At 47.1% G+C, this 27,046-nt stretch overlaps 1 long non-coding RNA gene across 1 annotated transcript in view; it reads right to left on the bottom strand.

Annotated features, from left to right (window-relative positions):
- Positions 1-27,046, bottom strand: part of LOC146822367 (uncharacterized) — a 195,115-nt gene that overhangs the window by 12,663 nt on the left and 155,406 nt on the right. The window contains exon 2 of the long non-coding RNA XR_014963269.1: positions 2,309-2,375. This is a non-coding gene — a long non-coding RNA (uncharacterized LOC146822367). The remainder of the gene's footprint in view (positions 1-2,308; positions 2,376-27,046) is intronic.

Below are 27,046 nucleotides of genomic sequence, written 5' to 3'. Positions count from 1 at the left end.
CCTGATACTCTCGCGCTTGGATTATTGCAATAGCCTTCTAGCAGGTACCAATAAATCTACAATAAAAAGATTGCAAGTGGTCCAAAACACGTCAGCCCGTCTTGTTTTGAGGCTCCCACGCAGAGCATCTGCCTCCACAGCGCTCAAAACCCTGCATTGGCTTCCTATCCATAAGAGAATCCTTTTCAAGTTGCTCTTGATTACTCATAAAGCCACTTGCAGCTCGGGACCCAAGTACCTTTCAGCACGTTTCTCCCCTTACACCACCATCAGGACTCTCAGATCTTCCTCAGCCAATCTCCTAAAACCACCTCATTTCAAACTTACCACAAAGGGAGGCAAAACTGTCGCTTACCTGGGGTCTAAAGCCTGGAATGCACTTCCAATCAGCCTAAGACTACAGGAATCTGAATCTCTCTTCAGGAAGGCATTAAAAACTTGGATATATAATATCCCAGATGGCCACTGCTTTGCGTTAATCTAATTTCATCCAACACGAAATTCCTTTCCATCCTTCCTTACTTCGATTCCTTAGCGCCAGGAGGCTCCTTGTGGAGTGACAGTTTGCGCTTTATAAATGCATATTTACATTACATTACATTTTACATTTACATGAATGGCCGTCCAGTGAAAACTGGACTTCTGCCAGGCCCGAGAGAACCTTGAGGGACATAGACATTTGTGGCCAGGATCACCTCACCAAGCCCGTGGACTGAGGAACAGCTGCAGGAAGACACCTATCAACCATGTTGCATCCACAGTATCTTTAGATCATCTTTAATATCCGGCATCCCTAGCATAAGGACCACTTCCATAGGACTCCATTGAACGAGAATAAGGTGACTGGAGACTTCTTCTGTGGAGGTAACTGCTGCTGAGGGTCTTGCTGGTCTCCCTGACTGGCTCCCAACTGGAGTTTGTCACCCCATGTAACTGTAACCCACCGCATTACAACTAGCCCAACCTTTTTGATGAAAACGTTTCTAAGAGAAAATTCATTAAATTTGCCAATGCTTGTTCGGAGTTGAGTGAAATTCCAGCTCTCCATTTCCCTGGCTCACTCACGCACAGCAGTTATGTGCTATACTGGGCATACATGTTAACGCAGTTCAGACACTCAGGATGTTAGCGTCAAGGACTGGGTAAACACACAGAAGGGTAACTTTACATGGGGGTCAATAGGCCTTTGAAGGAAATCCACCTTTTCCTGTTGATCACCCTGGATTTCTTTTGCCTTTTTGCCTGACTTTACATCTTTGCTGGCTTTAGAACTCTGTGCACAATACCCCTGCTAACCAGTATGCTTCCCCTTTTAATTGTAGTTAAAGTGGCTTATTCCTGACTAGCACATTTAACTTGCCTGTAAGTCGCTAGTGCATGGTGTAGAAAATAGCGCCCAAGGCCTGGAAGTTAAAAGGCACATATGGACTGCAGTGCCAGTTGTACCATCTACTAAAGTGTCAGTAAACATGCCTGCAGGTCTACCCCGTGTAGCTTGACTGCTGCAGTTTAAACCTGCAGTGCGACCTGCTGTTTTAACAGCACAGTGTCAGAAGTCCTGCTCGACAGGTCTGTTGTGCCATGTGCAACACTTGGAGTGCACTTCAACATGAAAGAACTGGATGCCAAGACAATTTTTTTGGAGCCCCTGATTGGTTGCTGAAGAACTCTGCTTTTGTCCTACCAGACTTCTTTCTGTATGTTTGTTGTGGGTGCAGTGTCTGCTTCAAACTGAATTTTAGTGTTAGATGTGGGACGTCACTAGAATTACCACAGTATATTCCCTAGTTACACCCCCAGCCTCCGGGCCCAGGTTTAGAGGTACTGAAGAGTTTCACCATCTTAGAAATGCCTTGACACATGGCATTTTGGCTGTGTTTACAGTGATGCAGACATGAACTAGTGAGAGTGTATTGTAATGATTTCAAGACAAAAATAACACATTTTTGTTTACTTGCTCTTTGTTGTGCATCTCAAAAACACCCCAGCACATTGTGGACACTGCAATTGACTTTAAGGTTGTCCGACCCTATGGAAAGTGGACTATGTTTTACTACAACACAGGAAATGTGGGCATGCAAGTGTAGAACACTCTTCATTCATCTCCTACTTACCCTCACTTTAAGAGTAATGAAGTATTCCGGTCATGACAAGGGGACGTCCCTGTACTTTCACACTTACGTAAGCAAAGTAATAATAATGGTATTTATGTATCTCAATCGGGTACGGTAATATTGGACAAGACACAACACAAGCATAATGATATGTTCCATGGTTGACAAACATGGTGATGATAAACATTACCTACAGGTGGTTTTTCGGCATCAAATCCTGCTGATTGAACCAGAGGTTCCATTGGCAATGATCTCTTGTATCTAACAAAAAAAAAAAAACACACACTTACTATTCATTGGCATCCTTATCACTCTTCTTGGATGACTAAATTGGTAGCGCTTGTGAAGCATCACTTATTGCGTGACTTCCTTGCGTTTGTGTGGATCATGGTCGAACTACAGAGTTAATTTAATTAGCGTCCGTCCACAGTTTCTGCTGCAAATTATGCAAGTTCACATTTATTTTTGTTTATGCCGGGAGATTGAGTAATTTGCTTAGAATCACAGGATGTAGAGGTAACATCGCTTGCTTTTTTCAGCTGAAGCCCTCCAATGTTGCAACTGTTGAGCCATTAATGCACCACTGTGGGTGGGCTTCAGGCAGTGCTGTTCTCAGTCGGCAGCAGTAACCAAGCAGCGCGTGTATTTTCACTTTCACTGTTCTCATTACCAGGGTTGGACTCGGACTAAAAATAGGTCTGGGAACTGGAAAAAAAAAGACCACTTCGATCTACCCCAATCTTCCTCACTCCACTCTACCCCACTCCAAACCAATGTACCTCACTCCACCCCAATTTACCTCACTCCACATAAACCTATTCCACTCTACCCCGAGCTATTCCACTCTACCCCAATATATCCCACTCCAATCTACCCCACTCTGCCGCACTGTATACTAATCTATCCCACCCCATCAACGTTTACCCATGCTGAACAGCATCCACACTAATTTACAACATGGCTAAAATACTATCCCAAAACCAATAACTCTCGCATAGGTGTAACTTATTGGCTTTGCCAATGCTTGTTTTAAATTATGTCACCTACTTCAGGGATCAGCTAATTTTATAGAGATTCACTGTAATGGACTATGCTCTTAAGTATTCTTTGCATGTCTTCATTGTAGTTTTTCTTGCCAACTTTTGATTGGTACCATCAGAGCTACCCCTTACATAGCATAGCTCCACCATACAGCACATAGCACTTTCATACCCCTGCGTCCAATACATACGGTTGGTTGGACCAGATTTTAGTATCCCGGACTTTGATGCCCAGTGTGGAGGAGATAATGTATCTTCCGAGACATATCCTGGACCACTCCCCATTGCTTGCGACGCTCGCCATACCCAGAGTGGCAATCCCTACATGTCGGCTCCAATTGGAGGCGCTCACGAATTCGCCTGTCGTCGGGAAGCTTGAGGAGGAACTTATGTCTTATTTTAGGACTAACTGTGGCTCGGCATCACCGAGGGGCATGGAGTGGGAAGCGATGAAGGTGGTTGTCTGCGGTTTTTGCCTCAGCACGACCTATGGCGCTTGGAACCAACTCCAACAGGACATTCAGGTCATTGAGTGACAACTGGCTGAACTGGAAGAGGAACCTGGCTGCTGGACTGAGTGGCGGGAGACACAGGAGGAATTTCTGGTGGTGCTGTGCTGCTTGGAGAAGGTCCATTACATCGTATACCAGCAGCACCTGCATGCAAAGGAGACTGCTCCGGGGCACTGCTAGCAAGGCTGATCCGTAAGGAGATGCAGCCCTCGCCTATAGTGCAGATGAGGACTGTGGATGGGTGCACGGTATACAGCCAGCATGGTATTTTGGATACTTTGGTGGACCATTTGGCAGTAGTATACTCGGGGCGCCATGCCCCAGCGTGGAAGGCGATGGGAGAATTCCTCACTAGTCTAAAGCTCCCCTGTCTGAAGCTTGAAATCAGACAAATACTGGACTAGCCACTCTCGAAGGAGGAAATACGGGGAGGGATTAAATCCCTGAAATCAGCCACGAGTCCAGGTAGTGATGGCCTCCCGGACGATTTTATAAGTAATTCGGGCATATGTTGGCTGATTACCTCCTTATAATGAAGCCTTTCAGTCCCGGGCACTCCCGCCCTCACTGAATGAAGTGGTGGTGGTAATGCTCCTTAAGGCGGAAAGGGACAACCAACTTCCAGGGTCATATAGGCCCATATCCCTGCTAAATATTGACATGAAGGGGCTTAGTGGAATCATGGCAGGGCACCTGCAAACGTACATGCAGCGCCTCGTTCACTCAGACCAGGCGAGCTTCATCCCTAAACGTAGCACGGCCCTGAATCTTAGACGTCTGTCTCATGTTTTGCAGTCACCCGTGCTCCAGCAGGAGGAATGCGCACTAGCACTGTTACACATCGAACAAGCGTTCGACTCCGTAGGGTGGGCATATCTCTGGGAGGTCCTGCGGGCAGTGGGAGTGGGAGGCTGGTTTCTTCAATGGGTGCAGCTGCTGAACTCGGCACCGTGTGCCTAGATCAGAGTGGGGCGGCTGGTGTCCCGGGCCTTCCAACTGCAAAGAGGCACTAGGCAGGGGTGCCTGCTATCGCTGTTACTTTTTGCGGTGGCAATGGAGCCACTGGCGGTAGATCTCTGAACAAGGATGGCGCCATTTGGGATCACAATTGTCGAGAATAATCATGTGGTGTCCATGTATGCGGACGACACCCTGGTGTACGTCAGGGACCCAAGCGTAGCAATACCGTTGCTGCTGGACACAATGGAGGGGTTTGGGCATGTGTTGGATTTACAAATTAATCAGGGGAAGTCCAAGCTGGTTCCTTTGGGACGACTGGCCCTCTGCCCAGACGCAAATTACCAGAGGTGGGACTTCCATGGGTATGGTCCGCACCCCGATATTTGGGGGTCCGACTAGCGGACACTGCTGATCAATATCTGGCGCACAACATCGGCAGGGTAATGGAGGGTCTGAGAGGCTGGTGCATTTCTGGCAGGAGTTGCCACTATCTCTCATGGGGAAGATAGCGCTCATCAAAATGGTGGTCCTGCCTCGGTGTTTGTACGCAATGCAGCACTTCTTCTATCGGATCCCCGATCCTTTTTTTGTTGGAATGGATAGGCTTATCATTGACCTGTTATGGGGATCCAAACGCAAACGTGTTAGCCTGGCTACTCTGCAACGAACGTGGCAGGCTGGGTGGTAAGAGGTCCCATGCTTGGAATATAACTACATTGCCTTGCAGCTCCAACACACTGTACATTGGTTAGACGGTTACAACAACTGGGAAAAGACCCTGCTGCCGGGGACTTTTGGAGAAAGGGAGCTGCCTGAGTTGCTCATGATGGGGGTGCCACCAATATGCCCATACATTGTGCGTCATGTGGCGGAGCTGTGGGAAGTGGTGGTCGGAAAGTACTGAAGAGGGCCCCAAATGTGCAAGACATGCCCCTGCGGGTGGTCCAACCGTTCCGATGGATTGCTGCATCAGTGTCAATGCGGAGATGGAGGGAGGGGGTTTGCCTGACCATGGGAAACCTTTATGATAACGCATGGTATATCACATGCGAGAGGGCACGGGAGATGTTTTAGCTGGGTCCCGGACAATTCCTACTGTATGAAATGATTGCACAGGTGGCGAGGGACTTCTGGCCAACGTTCCCAGATGAACCCCCAGTTTCCCAGGTACTACAGACTTTGTTAATGATGGGTAAAGGCCGCAGGCTATATCCACATCTATACTGGGCGATCCGGGATGATTGAGTGACTGGGGTACTACCAATTCAAGCGAAGCGGGAGGCACTGACGGGGGACCATTTCACCGATAAGGAATGGAACAAAATCCATGAAGGGGTTAAACAAGTGAGTTCAAACTCGAGGTTTAAATTAATACAATTTAATTATGTCCATCAAACAAATTTGACCCTAAAAATTCTCCACAAGATCTACCCGGACCGATCGGGGCAATGTCCTCGGTGTGAAGAGTCTGAGGCTGCGTTCATACACATGGCTTGGACATGCCCTGCGCTTCAGGCGTACTGGACTGAAGTTCTGGTAGCGATGAGGGGAGCGACAGGGTGGGAGGTAGTGGGAGAGATCCGGGTGATGTTACTGCGATTGCTGCCTCATGCTAAGAACAAGAACCTTAGTAGAAAGCTTGTCCTCTTGGGGCTAGTGCTCGCAAAGCGGCGGATAGCCATCTTGCGGATGGGTCACCGTCCACCCAATATGTCACAGTGGGTGCAGGATATGAAGGAATGGGCGACTGCCAAGGTGATGCAGATGCTACAGACCAAACGCGATGAGAAACTAGAAGATGACGTACAGGCCTGGAGGGCAATGGTGGCGGAGTTGGTAAACGGGGGAGCAGATGGAACAGACAATGACGTAGCATGGGAGGGAACATACACTCAGGAGGGGAGCCAGACAATACTGAGGAGTTGGGAGAGGCAGAGTAGCATAGTTCTCCTGGATAGGGAACAGGAGGAGCAGGGGAGCTCAGTGCACCAAGATACATCATAAGGGATTGTACACCAGACATGGCAGGGGGAGGTTGGGGGGCTGTTTTGTTGGGGGAGGGGGGGTTGGGAGGGGAGGGTTGATCAGCTGATCTGTAGCACAGAAGCTTGGGGGCATGGGCCATAGTAGGGATCCGCGGGATTGTCCATGATTGAGGCATCATGCATAAGATACAGGTGGGGGAGAAGTCCAATTAAAGACTGAAATTACTGTTGTTGTACTTGGGCTATGGCCTGTTGTGGGTGGAATTTGGACAATCAGTAATGTATGCCCATGATTTTGCACATGCTGATATCAGTGATGTTTGTTTGGAAAAAATTCAATAAAGATATATTTTTAAAAACTGCCACCTGCAGGTTACACAGTCCAGTCCCATTGAGAGAGGTCAGGAAGTACAGTGCCTGCTTGGTGGTCTGTGGAAAATATGCAGGTCACTTACTCTAAAGCCAGTTGAGGTTCTGTAATTCTCGAGTTTGACTCCATTTTGTTCTGTAAATTGAGTTTTTGTTATGTGACACTTTGTTTGAAAATGTACCTTATTGGCTAGAATTTTGTGCAGTGGGTGTACATTTATAATTTGAATATTGGGTATAAAAGGAGACATCTCGCCTTAGTAAAATGAGCAGTCTCCTGAGAATTTACACCGTGATGTATTTCTAGGATCACTGTTACTAGCTGCAGCTAATAAACTTGGTCTCTGATGCCATCCAGAAGTATCCCGTGTCTCTGTATACCAAGACAGGTGAACTCGTAGATATTAGGCGTGCCCCTGACGCCGCTGGGTTAAACCCCGGTTCTTCAACTGGCGCCCAACGTGGGGCGACTTCTGCGGTACTGGTCCAAGCCGAAAATTGTGAGGAGCCCCGTGAGGAAATTCTGGAGGACGGCTGCCACTTCATCGACCCCTGCATGTCGACGTGGACCGAAGGTTTTTTTCTGCGAGGCTTCCTCTTTCCGACGGCTGCGAAGGACTGCTGCCCTGACTCTCGCCCTGTCTTGGACCCTCTTGTGATGATTTGTAAGGCGAGACGATAGACGGTCTTCTGGTGGCGTGACAGACTTTTTTTGTTAAGTATAAGTGGGTCGCTCCCACGACTTTGTTTTGTTTCTTGGTTTTGATTCAGCCATTGCAATAGTCGAAGCCGGGGGGTTCGTATATTTGCGAGTGTATCATTTTTGATAACCCCTTGAAGTTTGAAGCAAGACTAGTGAGCTAAAAGATGCCTGGTTTTAGCAAATTTAGGAAATGGTTTTGTTGTAGTTGTAATAGGGATTCCCGATTGGAGGACTCGTGTCCGATACCTCCGGTTGGAACTCCAACTTATGAGCTCTATTCAAAGCATGGTGTAGGTCCCATTACCTTTAATGAAGTATGGGTCCGTTATACAAGGAAAGATGGTGTTTTACGATGGCCCCAACATGGTAGTTTTGAATCAGATGTTTTAGATAACCTAGAAGTTGCACTATTTAAGAAGAAAGCCCGGCCGGCGATGTTTGACTCTTTCCGCCTTTGGCGTAAGGAAGCCAAACAGCGAGAAATTAAGCAAGCTAAGAGAGATAGGAAGGAAAGGAATATATCGGTAATGCAAGCTGCTAGGCAGTTTAAGGAAAATGAAGAAGATCGTGCGATTGAAGTGTCAGATAGACAACATTGCATGGCCACTGACAAATGTTACCCGGCTTTGCCACCTCCCCTTTCAAATGTGACTGTAGACCCTGAAAAGGATCCTTTTATGTCACATTTACTGAGATTACCACCCCCTTATGTGCAGGGTGCCACTACACCTCCGTTACCTCCAGTTGTTGCACCCCTTGTTGTCGTTCATCCCTCTGTTGTAGTTCAGACACCCGTTGCTTCACAGGTGGTTCTTCCTCCCCCGGCGCAGCCCCCTCCAGGGCCGCCAGCCTTGCCACCAGCCTTGCCTCAAACTCCTCTGCCTTACATTCCTTTATCTTCAACTTCTCTTATTTCTGTCCCTACGTCTCTGTCACCTCAAAACACGTTGTCTCCTGTCCTCATGTCAACTTCTTCTCCTTCTGCTCGGCAACAAATGACTGAGACTGTCACTATTCTTTTGTCTCCTTTCTTTGGGTCACTGAATATGACCCCTGTTTCTGAACGTAAGCAGAGACGTAGTCAGCTCCCTGATCCCGAAGAGCGGGCAGTGTTAGATCTCCTTGCTCGTAGATGGCTTTCGAATGCCTCCAAGTATAGTCCACAAGTGGTTATGGATATCTTCCTACAGTGGGAGGCACCAAAACAAAGGTATGTTTTTGATGTCTTGTGTACCTTCCTTCGTCAGGAGTGGAAAGATAATGAGTTGGGTTCAATTCCACTGGAATTGCTTAATGTTCAGTCTGAATTTGCTAAAGGGAAGCGGTAGAGACACTACTTACTTTTAGGTCTAGACTTTCACCTCAGTCATTGTTCGAACCTGACCCTTCTATTAGGAGAAAAGTGAAGCAGTATCCTATGAGGGAGGTTCCCACTGTATGGAGAGAGGCAGTTGTGGCTGATGACGTTCATGGTATTGCGGCTGCACCGGCTCATTTTCAGCGAGTGTGGGTGCATGTCCCTTGGAAGAGAGCTGAGGTCCTGGCTCTTAAGCAGACTTTGCCTGACCCCCGTAAAAATCCTGCTGGTTATTATAAGGAGTTGTCTCAGACAGTTGATGCGTGTGTTATGAATTTAGCTGACATAGATATGTTGATGGGTAATGTAGTTCCTCAACCTTTGTGGGCGAAGATCCGTCACGAGGATCACGCGCCAAAGTTAGGAGATACGTGGGTTAATATTACTGCTGCAGATGGTCGGCAGGTAGGAGGTGCCAAACCTGAACCCTTAGTTGCAGAACTACCTGGTAGGATTATTAATTTAATGAAAACTATGATGCCTCCTCTGCGGGTGAATTGGGACAAGTTAGCAGAATGCAAACAAAAGAAAGACGAGAGTGTGTCTGATTTCTTCACTAGGTTTGAGGAAACATTCATTGATCATAGTGGTCAGGATATGAGTACAGAAGGTGGTCAGAGGTTGTTTGTAGATAAGTTTGTTTTTAATTTAGTTCCTGAACTTTCTAATAAGTTAAAGGACTCTGAGAGTTCATGGGCTGTTTCTTCTTCGGCTCAGATATTGGTTACTGCACAATACTATGAGATTAGAGATAAAGATGAGAAGGATAAAGTAGAGAAGAAGACTAGAGAATTAAAAACAAAAGTTCTTCTGCAGCAGGCTTATCTGCCTCACCCTAATCAGCATCAGTTTCAGCAACCTTCCCAGTTTCAGCAACCCCCACAGTTTCAGAAACTGTTGCAGAAGCCTGAGTCTTTTGCTTCGCGACTCCCGTTAGGCCCTAATCAGTGTGCTTATTGTAAAGAAGAAGGTCACTTCAAGAATAGTTGCCCGATCTGGTTTCCTGTGGGGTCCCCCAAGGTTCCTCTCTTTCCCCTCTTCTTTTTAACTTATACATCTACCCTCTTATTTCTGCCCTTCTTGACCTGGGGGTCTCTGTGTATAACTACGCAGATGACCGCCAGCTTGTTTTTGATCTTTCTTCTTCATCTCTGTCTCTATCGAAATTTCACTCTACTCTGCTCTTTATTTCTGAATGGATGAGCTCTAACCATCTTAAACTTTACCCGGACAAGACCGAGCTGGTCTTGATGGGTGGCTCATCCAGCCCTTGGTCCTCTGCCTTTTGGCCTCCGTCTTTTGGTTCTCTTCCTACTCCTGTTTCCTCAGTTAGAACTTTGGGTAGCCAGGTCAGTCATGACCTTTCTATGCACTCTCAAATCAGCTCTGTTGTTTCCTCTTGCTTTCTCTCCCTTCGGCTTATTCGAAAGATCTCTCGTTTTTTTTTCTTCAGACGCTCTTAAAATCATTATCATGGCTTTGATTACTTCCCGCCTTGATTACGGGAATAGCTTGTACGTGGGCATTCCTGCTTACGAAAATCGCCGTTTGCAAGCTATTCAGAACCAGGCCGCCCGTCTCATTTTCCATCTCTCTAAAACTCATCACATTACTCCTCTGCTCAATTCCCTTCATTGGCTTCCTGTTTTTCAGCGGTCTCTTTTTAAAATGGGTTGTATTGTTTTCTTAGCTCTTGCTCGCTTAGCTCCTGCTTTCATCTGCTCTCTTGTTTCTTTTCATACCCCCGTCCGTCCTCTCCGTTCTTCCACTCTGGCCCTTCTTAATGTTCCCCGCTTTCATAAATCCAGAACTGGAGGCACACGTTTTTCTGTTTTGGCCCCCCGTTTCTGGAATAGTCTTCCCCTCTCTATGCGTTCCATTCCCATTTACTCTCATTTTCGCAAAGCTTTGAAAACTTTCCTGTTCTCTCAGGCGTACTCTTGCTAGTCCCTTCGAGATGCTTGTGTGACTGTTGGTCTCACCACCAGCGCCAGGAAGCCGTTTGGCCACAGGGCGCTTAATTAAGTACTTTTTTCATTTCATTTCATCTTGCTACAGCGTGCGAATGGTATGTCTGGTCTGAGAGGTCGTAGTGGTTTCCAACAAGTACCTAGGGGTAGGGGACGTGGTACGTTTCCCCAGAATGAACGTTTCTTTTCCCCTCAGAATTCTATGAATTATTTTGACCGACAGAATGTTCCGACCGTCCAGTCCGCTCAGTACTACACTGATGATTATTATGTTGGAAGTGAGAGTGCTGGTTTTAATGATAGTTAGGACAGCCATGGACAAAGGGAGGGAGTAGTGTCAGTTCCAGTAGACCAGAGTGGACCTTATGTTGAGGTGATTACATCAGGTGTGGCAGAACCTTTTCTTTTGGATACAGGTGCAGCAAAGAGTTCTATCATGCACTCTAAACTCCCCGGCGCACCTTTGTCTGGCTTGACCAATGTTTCAGTAGGATTTTCTGGCGCCCCAGTTCGTAATCCGGTTTCTTGTCCTTTGCCCCTTCCTATTGGTCCTTGTGAATTGGAGGCTACCCTTATTCTAACGACGGGCTGTGGCGAGAATCTGTTGGGTTTGGACTTGTTGAAAAAATTGCATGCGACATTACATTGTTCTCCTTCGGGAGTACATCTTACGGTGGGTAAGAAAGTGATTTTCCCGATGTATCTGTCTAAGGATCGCCTTCCACTGGAACTGCGTTCTCTCCCTGATACACTTTGGGCTACAGGTCCCAATGATGTTGGTCTCTTGCAGATTCCACCCTATGTTGTTACCCTTAAATTGAATGCTAAATAACCTCGCATTCCCCAGTATAAATTTTCCAGGGATGGCGAAAGAGCTCTTTTAGCGATTATCTGTGATTTGGTTGAGAAAGGTGTGGTTGAAGGAACGAGAGGTAATGTGTGCAACAGTCCTGTTCTGCCTGTCCTTAAGCGTACTGACTCTTCTCAGCCACCTGTGTATCTGTATGTGATCGACCTTCGAGAGGTCAATAAGATCGTTGTGCCAGTTTCCTGTTGTCCCGGACATTACTGCTTTATTGAATATGATCCCTGCCTCAGCTGCTTGGTTTTCTGTTATTGATCTGAAGAACGCTTTCTTCAGTATTCCGATTGCTGAGGAAAGTAGGGATATTTTTGGCTTCTCTTTAGGAGGCCGCAGTTTTCGGTTTAAGCGCACTCCTCAAGGTTATTGTGAGAGTCCCTCCATTTACAGTCAGGCTTTGAAAACTCAGCTTGATACTCTTGCATTGCCTTCTGTTGTTACTCTTATCCAGTATGTTGATGATCTGTTGGTTGCTGCTGATGATGAAGAAATTTGTAAAGAAGTTACTCTTTCTTTGTTGCGACACCTGTCTAACCTTCATCATAAAGTGTCACCTTCGAAGTTGCAGTATTGCCGCCAAGAAGTGACCTACTTAGGTCATCTCTTGTCGAAGGAGGGAAGGCGATTGACCCCAGAACGTATTCAAGCGATTGCCCAAATGACTGTGCCATGCACACAGAGAGAGGTGAATGCCTTCTTAGGTATCACCTCGTATTGTAGACAGTGGATTCCGAATTTTTCTTTGCTAGCGAAACCTTTGTTGGCACTTACTCTTCAGGACACACCACACCCTCTTCCTTGGTCTGACGAATGTCAGAAGAGTTTTTCCGAATTGCGTGATGCATTGTGTTCTGCTCCGGTGTTGGGTACCTCCGACTACAGAAAACCTTTTACCCTTTATGTACACGAGAGAGAAGGTTGTGCGTTGTCAGTGTTGACGCAACAATTTGGAGACAAGCAGCGCCCATGTGCGTATTTTTCAGCTACTTTAGATCCGGTAGCTAGGGCGTTGCCTAGTTGTCTAAGAGCTACAGCGGCAGCGGCTGTTTCTATCCGACAGTCTGCTGGTTTGGTATTGGATAATACATTGATTGTGATGGTCCCACATGCAGTGGATACCCTATTGAATAGAACGAAGACTCAACATCTTACCAGTGCGCGTTTGTCAGGTTATGAGTTGACACTTTTGGCTAGCCATGTGCACATCAAACGGTGCAACACATTGAATCCAGCTACATTGTTGCCGATTTTTGTAGAGACAGATGCTCAGGAACAGCATGACTGTTTTCTCAAGACAGAGGAGGACACGAAGGGTAGAGTTGATTGGAAAGATACTCCTCTTTCGAATCCTGATGGTACCCTATGGGTAGATGGTTCGTGCTTTAAGCTTCCGAATGGAGAGACGACTGCAGCATATGCTGTCACAACTTTGTACACGATTGTTGAAACAGCACGTATTGCACAGAATTCAGTGCAAGCAGCGGAGTTGATAGCATTGACTAGAGCGTGTGTGTGTTGTCAAAAGGAAAGAGAGTGAATGTTTATACTGATAGCCAATACGCATTTGGCGTGGCTCACAGTTTTGGTCGCTTGTGGAAAGAGAGAGGATTTCTTACTTCCCATGGTACGAAAATTCAGCATGGACAATTAGTGAGTGAACTTCTTGAATCACTTACTTTGCCGACCCAAATTGCGATAGTGAAGTGTAGTGCGCATAAGAAGGTTACGGATGATGTGGGTCAAGGGAATGTGTTTGCAGATGAAGTAGCGAGAGAAACGGCGAAAGATGTGACGAGTCGGATGTATGTTGCAGGTCCTGCCAGATGGGTTGTGGAAGGAGGAATGTGTGAAGATACAACAGAAAGTGTGAAGATGATTCAGGCAGAAGCTACTGAGAAAGAATTGAGTATGTGGAGAGAGAGTACGGGAATGTTGGATTCAACAGGCTGTTGGGTTGAGTTGTCAGAGCACCAGCGACGGTTGTTGCCGGATGCATATGTGCTTCTGGTGGTTACTATGGCTCATGGGTTGGCTCACATTAGTTCAAAAGGGATATGTAAGTTGTTGGCCCCGGTATGGCAGAATGGTGGAATTCCTAAGTGTGCTGAGAATTTGGTTAAACACTGCATGATTTGCTTGATGCATAATCCTGGAAAGGGAACCCCAACTCCAGCGGGTCATTTTGCTCCTCCAACGTATCCGTTCGAGATGCTGCAGATAGACTATATTCATATGGAAAGATGCAATAACTTGAAGTATGTCCTTGTGGTTGTTTGTGCCTTTTCCAGATGGATAGAGGCCTACCCCCTAAAGGATAATACTGCCTTGTCTACAGCCAAGGTTTTGCTTAAAGAATTCTTTCCCAGATATGGCTTGCCGAGGATGGTATGGAGTGATAATGGAAGTGAATTTGTGGGTCAGATTATGAAGAAAGTATGTGCGGGTCTGGGTATTAAGCAGAAATTTCACGCTGCGAATCACCCCCAGTCAGCAGGCCTGGTCGAGTGCTATAATGGCACTCTGAAGCTGAAGTTGGCCAAGGTGCAAGCGAGCTCTGGTCTTACATGGCCTGATGCCTTACCATTGGCACTTTTGTCCACGAGAACGACAGTACATTCTCGCGTGGGACTTAGCCCATACGAGATTGTTTTTGGACGCCCGGCGAATGTTTGGGGTGTGCCGAGGCCTAAGAAGTACAGTGAGATCGAGTACCCTATGTTGGTTGACTACTTACATGATTTGACTGCTAAATTGCGTGTTCTTCACCAACAGGTCCATGACACTTTGCCTTCAGTTTCTGTAGACGCAGGCCACACGATTCAACCTGGCGACTGGGTTATAACCAAGAATTTCCAGAGGTCAAAGAACTTGGAACCAAGATGGACCGGTCCATACCAAGTCCTGTAGGGGCATTATCTGGTATGTAAACACAGCAACTGGATCCAATCAATTTACATACTCCTCCTTGATCTGCAAGTATGATGTCTAATACCATACGGTTCTGCAAAGTCATAAGGCGGTCCGCTTGAAGCTCAGCTGTAACATTACTAAGAGCACCTGTTGTCTCATTAATAGTAGCTTCAACAACGCGGACAAGCTGTTGAATATGCCTACTATTGATCATAGGACCCCAAAAGGGCAAGAAGCCCTTGAAGAAATCCCCTACTTCGTGTGCTGCGGAATCTTCCTTATTGAAGACCCCTCTACCATATCTCATTCTATGATAGTCTGAAACAGTAGTGTATGTAGGGGGAAGTAGAAACGCCACATAACACGTTCCTGAAAAATCAGGTGGCAACCATGTGTAGGCTCTGTCATGACAAACAAAATATGTGCCTTTAGCTGGCACAAACGGTGGAGAAGTCCGAGATGGATAGACATAGGTTTGAGCACACACACACTTACCTAGCTGAGCTTTCGGATTCCGACCATTACCTTGAAATCAAAAGTGGCCTCGGTGGGGTACATAAACTTGGTCTCTGATGCCATCCAGAAGTATCCCGTGCCTCTGTATACCAACACAGGTGAACTCGAAGATCTTAGGCGTGCCCCTGACGCCGCTGGGTTAAACCCCGGTTCTTCACAGTAAGACAGCTTGGTTGGTTTATGCACCTGCTGAACATGTTTATGGGGGAGTCTGGTTTAAATCACATTACACAAATTGCTTTACTTTTCAAAAATATACAATTTGAAGTGCATGGAAATGCAACATCTCACCCACAATCACATGATGACGTGAGGCTACCTCCACTATTTTCAGCACAGGGAGTGAGAGAAGCAAACCTTTAAAATGTGAAGGGTTCTGGGCATCAGTGGGTTACAGAGCCATCAGGTGTCAATCACTGCTGGGGCATCAGTTCTTACAGTGGGGGGTGATACCCGATGGTGCCAACGTACTGCACGCCTAGTTGTTCTGAGCGACCCCTGAATCACTGCAACATAACAGCTGTAGTGAACAAGCCATCATTCACTTCCCCTTCGATTTCATTATTCTAAAAATTAGTGTGCAATGAATCACTTAAAAAACTTATTTTCCTAAATGCAGGACTTTAAACCTGAGCAGGACAATGTGGCTGAAAGTTAAAGGGACACTGTGAGGATTTGGGTGTACTATATGATATGGCTGTGGGGCTTTATCCTGCAGTCCACTCACAAATACCATTGTGGGTCCAGTCAGGCTCATTTACTTAACCTGAAGCCCAACCCTGGGCAGCTGTGGCTGAGAGCAGTAAGACTCAGGAAAGGAACTATATGTAAATAATTGAACAGCACCAAACAATGAAATTAAGGAATGACACACGAAAGAAAGAAGACACCAATTTATAAAAATAATTATATTTTTACGAATTTCTAAAGAACTTGTTGAATGAAATCCACCGGAGGGTTCTGATTTTAGAAGCTAGTATCACGTTTAGATGCAATGGCAAACAAGCGCTGGTCAACATAAACTTTGAAGACTTTTGAAAACTTTGAAACAGTTAGTTTGGCCACTCTCATACCCACTCTCTGACCCACAGGGATACTTATACACTAACTCACAGACCCACCCAGAGGCTCCTGCACCCACTCATAGATCCTCTCAAACACTCACGCTCCCACTCAGAGACCCACTCAGATACTCATGCACCTGCTCACAGACCCACTCAGAGAATCACAAACCCACTCAGACCTGCTCAGAGGTCTAGGGAACAACAGTGGACACATTGGACAGTTACCAGTCTTTTTTTTTTACCAGTCTTTTAAAAAATAAAATTGTATAATCCGACCTTTACAGGACAACCACCACAGACCTCAATTGAGTGGTCCTCACACTGAGGCATGCAAAAAAAAAGAAACTCCAAGTATGATCCAGTTGTGGTGTAGTTGACGGGAGTGGGTTCTTTGTGGGCCCTCCTCGGTCCACTGGCAAACTTGGCCACAGAGATTGGGATCCCTCAAAAAGCTCTTTGGTACAGTAGCAGGCCAGCCGATGCCGGGCTACTGGCCAGTCTGCGCCATGGTTGGAGCGAAATCCTTAGGTGGGGCTAGTGGCATGTGGGTGTGACAAACCCAGACTTGGATAGCACTCCCCGGTCAGGCAGATTCGGGTGCAACTTTTGGCTATCTTGGATTTGTCCTCTTGGGTGTCTGGTGACTGATAGTAGCAAACCTTTTGAGGGCAACCAACTTGTTGGTGTGGGCTCTTCAGTTCTTGATTTCCTGGAGCTGGTTCCAGGAGATCAGCTGACTCATCTTTGGAGTCCCTGCTGTAGGGTAGGGCTGGGAATAAACTTTTCCCCCAGCCCAAGGCACAGTTAAATCAATTGACAGGTGAACGAGGAAGTGCTGCCCCATGTCCCCATTACTTTTTGTCATAGCTATGGACCCTCTTGTTTGCCACATGCAGGCCAGCCATCTTCATCAAGGACTCCAACTCAAGCAGAGACCACTACTTCTTACCCTATATGCAGATGACATACTCCTCTTCATTAGACATCCTACAGACAACCTCCCCCCCTTAGTGGAAGAGATACATGTTTTGGGAGCCTCTCGGGGTTGCACATTAATTGGGCAAAGTCTGAGCTATTTCCGCTTACAGATGCTACTCATCCAGTACCGATGAGATACCCCCTCCAGTGGACAGACGACCACACTTGATACCTTGGCATTCAAATACACAAAGACGAGCACCAAGTACTATTATTAAATTATGGCCCGGCAAGGGCGACCCTGGAAGTGCAGGTTGAGAGGTGGACTAAGCTGCCACTCTCAATGGCTGGCCAAGTGGCCATTATCAAGATGGCTGTGCTCCCGGTTTTTATATCTCTTCCTTAACATTGCAATCCCGCTACCAAACTTTCTTTAAAACATTACGTTGCCATCTATTGCGATTGATCTGGGCGGGTCATAGGCCCGGGTAAAGGGGGATACCCTGACATTACCATAAGATTGAGGAGGCCTGGAAATTCCCAACTCACAACAAATCTATTTGGCAGCCCAATGCCAATTTGCACATAGATGGTACCATCCCGATGCGCGCATTCCCTATCTGAAACCGGAACTAGACCAACTGCAGGACATCCCACATTCGGCCCTATTGCCTAAAGGTGTGCCACTAGATGCCACTGACATCAATACGTTATCCACGGCATACTGGGCATGGCGAACACTGCGCCATAGACTTGGGGGTGGCGTTCTTTAATCCCCAATGCTTCTTCTGAAGAACAATCCCTGGCTCATGTTGACTAGCGAACACCTCACACAGAACATATTATGCCACTGTAACATTTACACTACTGGAGACCTGTTCCCAGACGGCCATATGTTGCAGATTGCAGAAGATCTCCAATGTCAGAACATAAATTACATGCACCGCTTCATATTTCAGCGTCTTTTCGCAAACCTAAGTTCTCATCTGCCTAGCTATCCTCTTGCCCCAAAGGAATTCACACCACTCACACTGGCAGTGTCCAGCCTGGATAGTGCCCATCTGACATCCAAACTATATCATGCATGTTTAGCACTAAAACCGGACACCACCACCAGGGTACCCGAGGCATGGGTACAGGACATTAGCATGCCGATTCCACATAAAATGCAGAAAATATCTCTTAATCATACACAAACTACTTCATTTCATGTTTACCTCACCCCTCTGGACATTGCCAAGTATGACATAACCAGACCAGATCACTGTCCCAAATGTCGCACCCCTGAGGTGGATTTTGCACACCTCACATGGACCTGCCCAACCATATCCACATACTGACTACTATCTATTCACACATCACTCCAATGCTCGGAGACGATATGCAGCCTAACCCAGCGGTGGCACTCCTCGGCTACACTGCCAAGCTCCCTAGATCAGTGTGCAGGCTTGCATCCATGTCGTTCCTGTTAGCCAAATGGGAGATTGCAGTACACTGGGGAGGAGCGATGCCTCCATCTTCAGCCGCCTGGATAAAACGCATGTCTTATTGTGAGGGCATCAGCGCAGACTATGCCTCCCTTCAGCCCCCGTCGTCGCGCCGCATTGATATTTGGCAACCCTTGTGTGATTATCTATGAACCCTTGAGCAAGGCACTGCTATGCACTGAACACCGCCCCACAAACCTCTGTACAGCCATCCCCAATACGCTGCTAGATTTCCCAGTCCGTTGGGTCATTGACGTCCACAGCCATACTTCTCAGGATATCTCATCTACTGCCTTAATTTGTTTCTATCTCTCCTATATCTGTTACCTATCGTACCTTATAGGCACGTGATTGGAAAAGATACCACTGCAATTTAAAATGTGGAAATGTATAATATACTATGTTGGCACTTATGACATCTTGTGGTTATGACAAAATCAATAAAAATATTTTTTAAATTAAAAAAAGATAAAAGATAGTGGAATGATTAAAAAATGCAAGATGTGAAAAGAGGTGTTAGGTGTCTCTCACATCTATCGCTAGAAGAACCAGGTCAACATGTTTCAACGAACTTTGCGCCCTATGGGTCGATGGCTTTCGTAAGGACCGAAAGGTTGTTTTATAGTATCCCTTCATGAAGTCAAATTTAATCAAATGGGACACTTTCCCTCTAACTTTTGAAGATTTTTTCTTCTTTTTTGGTCATATGGGACTCTTTGTCCAGTCCTTATTTCTGTTTTAGAAGATCTTCATAGGTCTGGGCAGAGGTGCGGTATTACTATTCCTTTCATTAGAGAAGAGAAGCTTTGTCCTTCAGTGTGCCTTCCAAGACACATCCTCTCCAGCCTGCAGAAGTATGTTACACATTTACATTTTGTAAAATAAAAGTGCTTGGTTAACACCAGATGAATAACGGAAAACGGTGCATGTGGCATTCTGTATTTGTGCCCATGTGTTCATAAGTGTACAGAAAGTGACAAGGTATTTATTAGACACAGCATAGCTAATGAACCATCAAAGTCCACTCCTGTGACAAAACCTAATACGACTTCAGAAAGTTCACACGTAGAGAAATGATATGAATTTAATGAATGGAACAGGGAAGAAAGTCATGACATGAAGAACGCATATTACAACACATGTGTCCTGGTATTTGTCAAAAACGAAAGACCTAACATGACATGATAGTCCATGTTGGCAGAAACAACTTTTTCTTGCAAAGCATTTGTTCACAAGAGGAACCCAATTTGTCAACATGCATTCCAGAAAGAAACTGTATCTGTCTTCAGTGTGACAAGACATTCATTGGAAAGGAATAGCTAACGATTGATCAGAAATCATACACTGGAGAGAAGCCATTTGAATATTATAAACGTGAAAGAGCATTTCCTACCAAGCGCTCTCCGATGAGGCATCAAAAAGGCCTCCCGGGTTTAAGATGCACTGATTGTGAAGTCTTTCATTTGAAACAGTCATCAGTTGCTGTGTCAATAAACCCACACCTGTACACTGATCTAGGGAATGAAATGCCTGAACAAAAGGTGGAACAAAGGAACAGGAATGGTGGCAGACATCGTAGGTGCCGAAGGATTAGTCAAGAAAAGGTTCTAGGATAACTTACCCGTTTCCCACAGAGGTGACGCTGTGCAAACTCCAGAGGGCATCAAACTTACTCAGAATGCAAACGTTAAAGAAGCAACAGCTGGATTTCTTTCCCTGTTCCCATAGACCTGGCTCTGCTTATTTACTCCGTTATGTAAGATTTGTTCTGCAAGGCCTTCTAGTGCTCGTATCCACAGTTTTAGAGACATTTGTGATAATAAAGTTCAGAGTGTGTTATCTACGATGTTATGTTCATGCTGTTTAATGTTGACATTTTGTTCCTTTCATTTGCAATACTGCCCGGGAGAGGACAAGTGAAGTTTTGGGGTCGGTTGGAAGTCAGATGCCACTGGCCTTATAGGATTTCAGCCCCCGAAGTGTGTGTGCATGAGGTGTATGGTTTCATGTTCAACGGGAGCTTCCACCATTTGTACAGACATTGCAGGATGGTTTGCTGGACAACCTGTGAATAAGAGGCTTCTGCTTGGATCAGTGATTACACTCTCCTATATCACGTGTAGGAAACCATTGTATCATTTCTACTTCTGGGCGGTGTATTTTTTAACATGCTGATCTGGAATAAAATTAACATCTGCTGAAAGGACCAACTGCAATCCTAGATGTTTGAACGCTGTAAACTTTCTTATACTGTACAGTGTATATAGTTATTTACTCTCATAAAGAACGCTAATGTCCATTCAGGATATGCCCTTGCAATATAAACAATCATTTGCAATGCAATAGGTCTCACATTTGCGAGAGTTTAAGCTATTGTCATTGTAAATGACAATTCCTTTTATATATCTGTTTTGCTAATTAACACATAAATAAAAGGCACTGTCATGTTCAATGCCAACAACTCAAACTCTTGCAAATGCGAGACCTATTTCAAAGAAGCGTCCGCCATTGTCCCGGCTGCTTGGAAAGTGAAAGCGCACATGGCGCGCTGAATACTGCAGGAAAGCATGTCATGCCTGCAGTAGTAGAAACTCACTAAAGAAAATAGTGCTTACAGACTAAATAAGACATACCGTGTAACAGAAGTAAAAGGGCCAGTCCTCATGGGAGGTTATAAATGAAGATAAGGAAGTACTTGGGAATGACTAACAAGCCTATTAACGAATTAAAAGCCAGCATTTACAAAAGACAATGACACAAGCCATAAATATTGGCAGAGAGTGGGCAGGGCTTCAAGTCCATACTCTAATACAGCATGCCTCGCAGAGCAGCGCATGCGCTGCCCAGGCTCGACCTAAAAAGTAGCAAGGGTACAACACACACAGCACTGGCATGCCTCATAGTCAGCTACCACAATGCCAACAGCAACATCCAACATTAGCAAATACCACGCACTGACTTAACTATACACAAAGGGCAGACTTGTTGGTAGACATAAAACAGTATTCGGATATCTCATATAGGCTAATGTCCTTAAACATGTGACCGCATCGACCTAACAATGTTTTTTTTTAAACTCTGTCCAGATACACTTACAATTGCCTCTAACTCAACAGAGAACGTTAAGCAAGCCTTCTGGCAAACATAAATTCACAGCTCCAAAGCTATTCAGTTTATTTATTTATTTTAGTTTTTTGATATAGCACTATTTATTCCCAACGGGAGTCACAGCACTTTAAATGTGCATTTTAGAGTCAGGAGACAATATTACTAAGAATGGGTGGTATTTACAGCAACACATTTGGAAGATAACAGCCATGTGACATATGGAACAGTCATTAGAAGGCTGGGGCCGTGGGGAAAAATAATGGGTCACGGGCAACAAACCAGCATCCTGCGACAGGACCAGGTGAGACTGGGGACTAAGACCCAAGATCAGACTCTGTGCGCTGAGAGCCCAGTTTAGTTTTGAAGATCTGGAGGGAGGGTGCAGTGAGGGCATCCTATCTTATTCCGTGCAGGGGGAGGGTGCAGTGAGGGCATCCTATCTTATTCCGAGCAGGGGGAGGGTGCAGTGAGGGCATCCTATCTTATTCCGTGCAGGGGGAGGGTGCAGTGAGGGCATCCTATCTTATTCCGAGCAGGGGGAGGGTGCAGTGAGGGCATCCTATCTTATTCCGAGCAGGGGGAGGGTGCAGTGAGGGCATCCTATCTTATTCTGTGCAGGGGGAGGGTGCAGTGAGGGCATCCTATCTTATTCCGAGCAGGGGGAGGGTGCAGTGAGGGCATCCTATCTTATTCCGTGCAGGGGGAGGGTGCAGTGAGGGCATCCTATCTTATTCCGAGCAGGGGGAGGGTGCAGTGAGGGCATCCTATCTTATTCCGTGCAGGGGGAGGGTGCAGTGAGGGCATCCTATCTTATTCCGAGCAGGGGGAGGGTGCAGTGAGGGCATCCTATCTTATTCTGAGCAGGGGGAGGGTGCAGTGAGGGCATCCTATCCTATTCCGAGCAGGGGGAGGGTGCAGTGAGGACATCCTATCCTATTCCGAGCAGGGGGAGGGTGCAGTGAGGGCATCCTATCCTATTCCGAGCAGGGAGAGGGTGCAGTGAGGGCATCCTATCCTATTCCATGCAGGGGGAGGGTGCAGTGAGGGCATCCTATCTTATTCCGTGCAGGGGGAGGGTGCAGTGAGGGCATCCTATCTTATTCCGTGCAGGGGAGGGTGCAGTGAGGGCATCCTATCTTTCCGAGCAGGGGGAGGGTGCAGCGAGGAGGGCATCCTATCTTATTCCGTGCAGGGGGAGGGTGCAGTGAGGGCATCCTATCTTATTCCGTGCAGGGGGAGGGTGCAGTGAGGGCATCCTATCTTATTCTGTGCAGGGGGAGGGTGCAGTGAGGGCATCCTATCTTATTCCGAGCAGGGGGAGGGTGCAGTGAGGGCATCCTATCTTATTCCGTGCAGGGGAGGGTGCAGTGAGGGCATCCTATCTTATTCCGAGCAGGGGGAGGGTGCAGTGAGGGCATCCTATCTTATTCCGTGTAGGGGGAGGGTGCAGTGAGGGCATCCTATCTTATTCCGTGCAGGGGGAGGGTGCAGTGAGGGCATCCTATCTTATTCCGAGCAGGGGGAGGGTGCAGTGAGGGCATCCTATCTTATTCCGTGCAGGGGGAGGGTGCAGTGAGGGCATCCTATCTTATTCCGTGCAGGGGTAGGGTGCCGTGAGGGCATCCTATCTTATTCCGTGCAGGGGGGGTGCAGTGAGGGCATCTTATCTTATTCCGTGCAGGGGGAGGGTGCAGTGAGGGCATCCTATCTTATTCTGTGCAGGGGGGGTGCAGTGAGGGCATCCTATCTTATTCCGTGCAGGGGGAGGGTGCAGTGAGGGCATCCTATCTTATTCCGTGCAGGGGGAGGGTGCAGTGAGGGCATCCTATCTTATTCCGTGCAGGGGAGGGTGCAGTGAGGGCATCCTATCTTATTCCGTGCAGGGCTCCAAAAGATGTGTTTTATGGAGACTTGTTCTTGGAACTTGTGCAGTGATGAGAAGCATTGGGGTTTGCTTCTAAGTGTTCTCTTGCAGCAGACTCCCTGCGAGAGGTCAGCAAATTTAATTGAGTGGCTGTAGGTGAGAAAAGCTTGTGACAGCGAGGGTTTAAAGAGAGCTGAGTCTAGCGCCTATATCGGAGCAATGGAGAGAATGTGTGAATGATTTTTGCATGTCCTGCAGACAAACACAACTGCTAAAGGTGATTAAATAATAAACACGTGCATTAGCATGCAGAAGATAAAGCTCTCACCGCTCTAGTAGTTGGTCCACTTGTGCAGCTTTCCTTCCATGGTGGGATTAGGGGCTCTAGCCAAGCCGGGGTTCAGAGCCTCCCTTGACCCCTCCCCGTCAGAAACAGAGCGCGTTGTCTCTAAAGCGGCTCGCCGCACTCACTAGTACAGTATTCTTTTTTTATAAATTAAACTTAGCATGCTGTCCCTAAAGCGGGTGCTGCGCTCAGCATGCAAGTTTATTTTAAAAAATAAACATAAATAAAGCTCAAAGAATGCGTCCCTGAAGCGGATGCCGCATTCTTCTTAAAAGTAATTTTTTTTAAAGTGTCCCATTGTACTGTGGCGGTAGGGGGCAGGCACTTTTAAAGTTAGCGTCATAGCGCTCAATAAGAGAGCGGCTGCCATTGTCCGGTGTGGGTGCGCTGCAAATCAACAAAAAGCAGCCACTATTGTCCCCATTAGTCCGCAATAAACTAAATAGTGCTCACCTACTTATAACGCACACTGTGGAACAAGCCAAGTATAAGGGCCGGTCGCCATGGGAGGTTACAAATTAAGACAAGGCGGTACTAAGGAGGGACTAACAAGCCTATTTATGAATCAGAAGTCAGCATTTACGAAGGGCAATGACACAAGCCAATGAAAAATATGGGTGGAAATTGAGCAATGCTTCAAATGCATGCTCCAATACAGCATGCCTCCCAGAGCAGCGCATGAGCGCTGACTCTAGGCTCTACCTAAAAAGGGTGCACTTGTGGTGAAGGTGAGATTGAAGATGTGTGCACCAGGGGTAATGCCAAGGATAAGTATGACTGTCCTGGAGTAAAGATGGGGAGAGGATGTGGCCTAATGGCTAGGGCGGTCGACCTCAAATCTGGGTAACGGGGTTAGAGTCTCAGCAACTGGGTGAATCACGTAATCTCCCCGTGCCTAACTAATAAATGAATGTGTCCTTGTGTTAGGCAACTGGTGCTCATGTAAAGTGCTCTGATACCTTCGGGTCAAGTTCCCGCTGTATAAAACTCCGGGGAAAAAAGATGAGGATGTAGAGGGATACACTGGTGCTGAAGATGAGGATAGGGGCTGGTTGCGGTGTGATGAGGATGATGTGGGGGCGGATGATAGTTCAGGGTTTGCTCTGCTACTGCACTGGTGAGTTCACCCTAGTCAGTGTGCTGCCACCGGCTCATCCTCCAGTGCATGTGTGACCTTGGCCCCGCGCCAGTGTGGCTACTGGTGCCTCAGTTCTCATCACCTTTGCTAAAGAGGTCTAGGACTGTGCAGCTCTCCTGTACCTTCTGCTGCCCGCCCATGTTTTCATTCCAATATTCATCAGGAGTCAGTGACTGCCACCAGCACCCGGGTGCAAGCTGGGTAGCTAATTTGGCAAGAAATATTCAGCGATAGAACGATTCTATGTTAACGACTGCACCAATCACAAAATCAGGGTATGTTTGTGCTGTGCAAACACTCACTCTCACCTGTGCCTTCCATTGTGAGCATGTGAAATACATCAATGTTTACCTGTGGCACACATGGCTTCCGAGGCCTACATCTATGGGTTCATCTTTTTTCGGCAGCAAAAAGCTATGAGTTGAAACACTTGAGCCAACATGTCTGGACCACCCGGAATCCCTCTGGGGAACATTCCATTTCACTGTTTTCAGCTCATCTGTGCCATCACATAAGAAAAGTAACCATTTTCGGATTAATATTGACCGCACCACAAAGAGTCCAGCCCGAAGTGCCGGCAGTGCCTTGTTCAAGCAACCCCCAACCAGCCATAAGTCCAGACATCACATGTTCACCGAAAACATCCTAAAACAACCAACTTTGGCAAGAAACACACTGTTACATACTCAGCAAATTCAGGGTATTTACGGAAAACATATAACAATTCTAGTATGTTTTAACTTCTAACCTATTACCCTCCCCACTCACAAGGCACGGCAGCACCCCATCAACCACCGAAGCACGTGGCACATGTTTCAGCCTCGCTGGACCTCGGCCTGAGGTGAAGGGGAGATCTTGTACCTTAGAGAGCTCTTTGGAATCTACGTTGTCAAACCTCTATGCAGTGGCCATGGCCTTCTCCAACAAAATGGAGGTCTGAGACTGAATGGTGCCCGCCTATCCGGTGCCACCACCCCACCCTACCAGCTCCAACATCAGGTCCAGCTCGGGTCAAACCAACTGTAAAAAGAGGGAGGGCTGACAGCACCAGCTGAGGAGTCAAACCCAGCAGACTATACCATCCAATCAAACGGGGGTTGGAAATTATCGAAATCTGGCACAAGATGTGGACCTCTCGCCTTCCTCACTTAGGGTGACCAACCGCCCGTAAATTTCATGGACCGCCCGTAATTTGGGCCTCTTGTCCGTTGTCCATGAGACATTCTTTCACGGACGCCTTTTGTCCGTAGTTTCAGACATAGGAGCGAGCTGGCCCCTGTAATGAGAGTTCTGTAACTCTCACTGCAGAGGCCAGCCTGTGCTCCTGCTGTGAATTCAATGGCCTGCAGCAGCCCCTCCCCGACCTGGCACAGACTGCTATCGGCCCATTATCATCTGGACATTGGAGCGAGCTGACCCCCTGCAAGCAGCCGGAGAGTCCTGTAACTCTCACTGCAGGGGCAGCTCGCGCTCCTGCTGTGCTCAATGGCCTGCAGCAGCCCCTCCCCGACCTGGCAAAGAGTGCTATCAGCCCATTATCTTCTGGACATTGGAGCGAGCTGACCCCCTGCAAGCAGTCGGAGAGTCTTGTGACTCTCACTGCAGGGGCAGCTCGCGCTCCTGCTGTGCTGAATGGCCGCAGCAGCCGCTCCCCGACCTGGTGCAGTCTGCTATCGGCCCATTATCATCTGGACATTGGAGGGAGCTGACCCCCTGCAAGCAGCCGGAGAGTCTTGTAACTCTCACTGCAGGGGCAGCTCGCGCTGTGCTCAGTGGCCTGCAGCAGCCACTCTCCGACCTGGCACAGAGTGCTATCGGCCCAT

This window comes from Triturus cristatus, chromosome 6 (assembly GCF_964204655.1).
Source record: "Triturus cristatus chromosome 6, aTriCri1.1, whole genome shotgun sequence".
Classification (NCBI taxonomy): Eukaryota; Metazoa; Chordata; class Amphibia; order Caudata; family Salamandridae; genus Triturus; species Triturus cristatus.
Note: the sequence above shows the minus strand (reverse complement) of the source record. Positions and strands in the feature narration are given on the sequence as shown.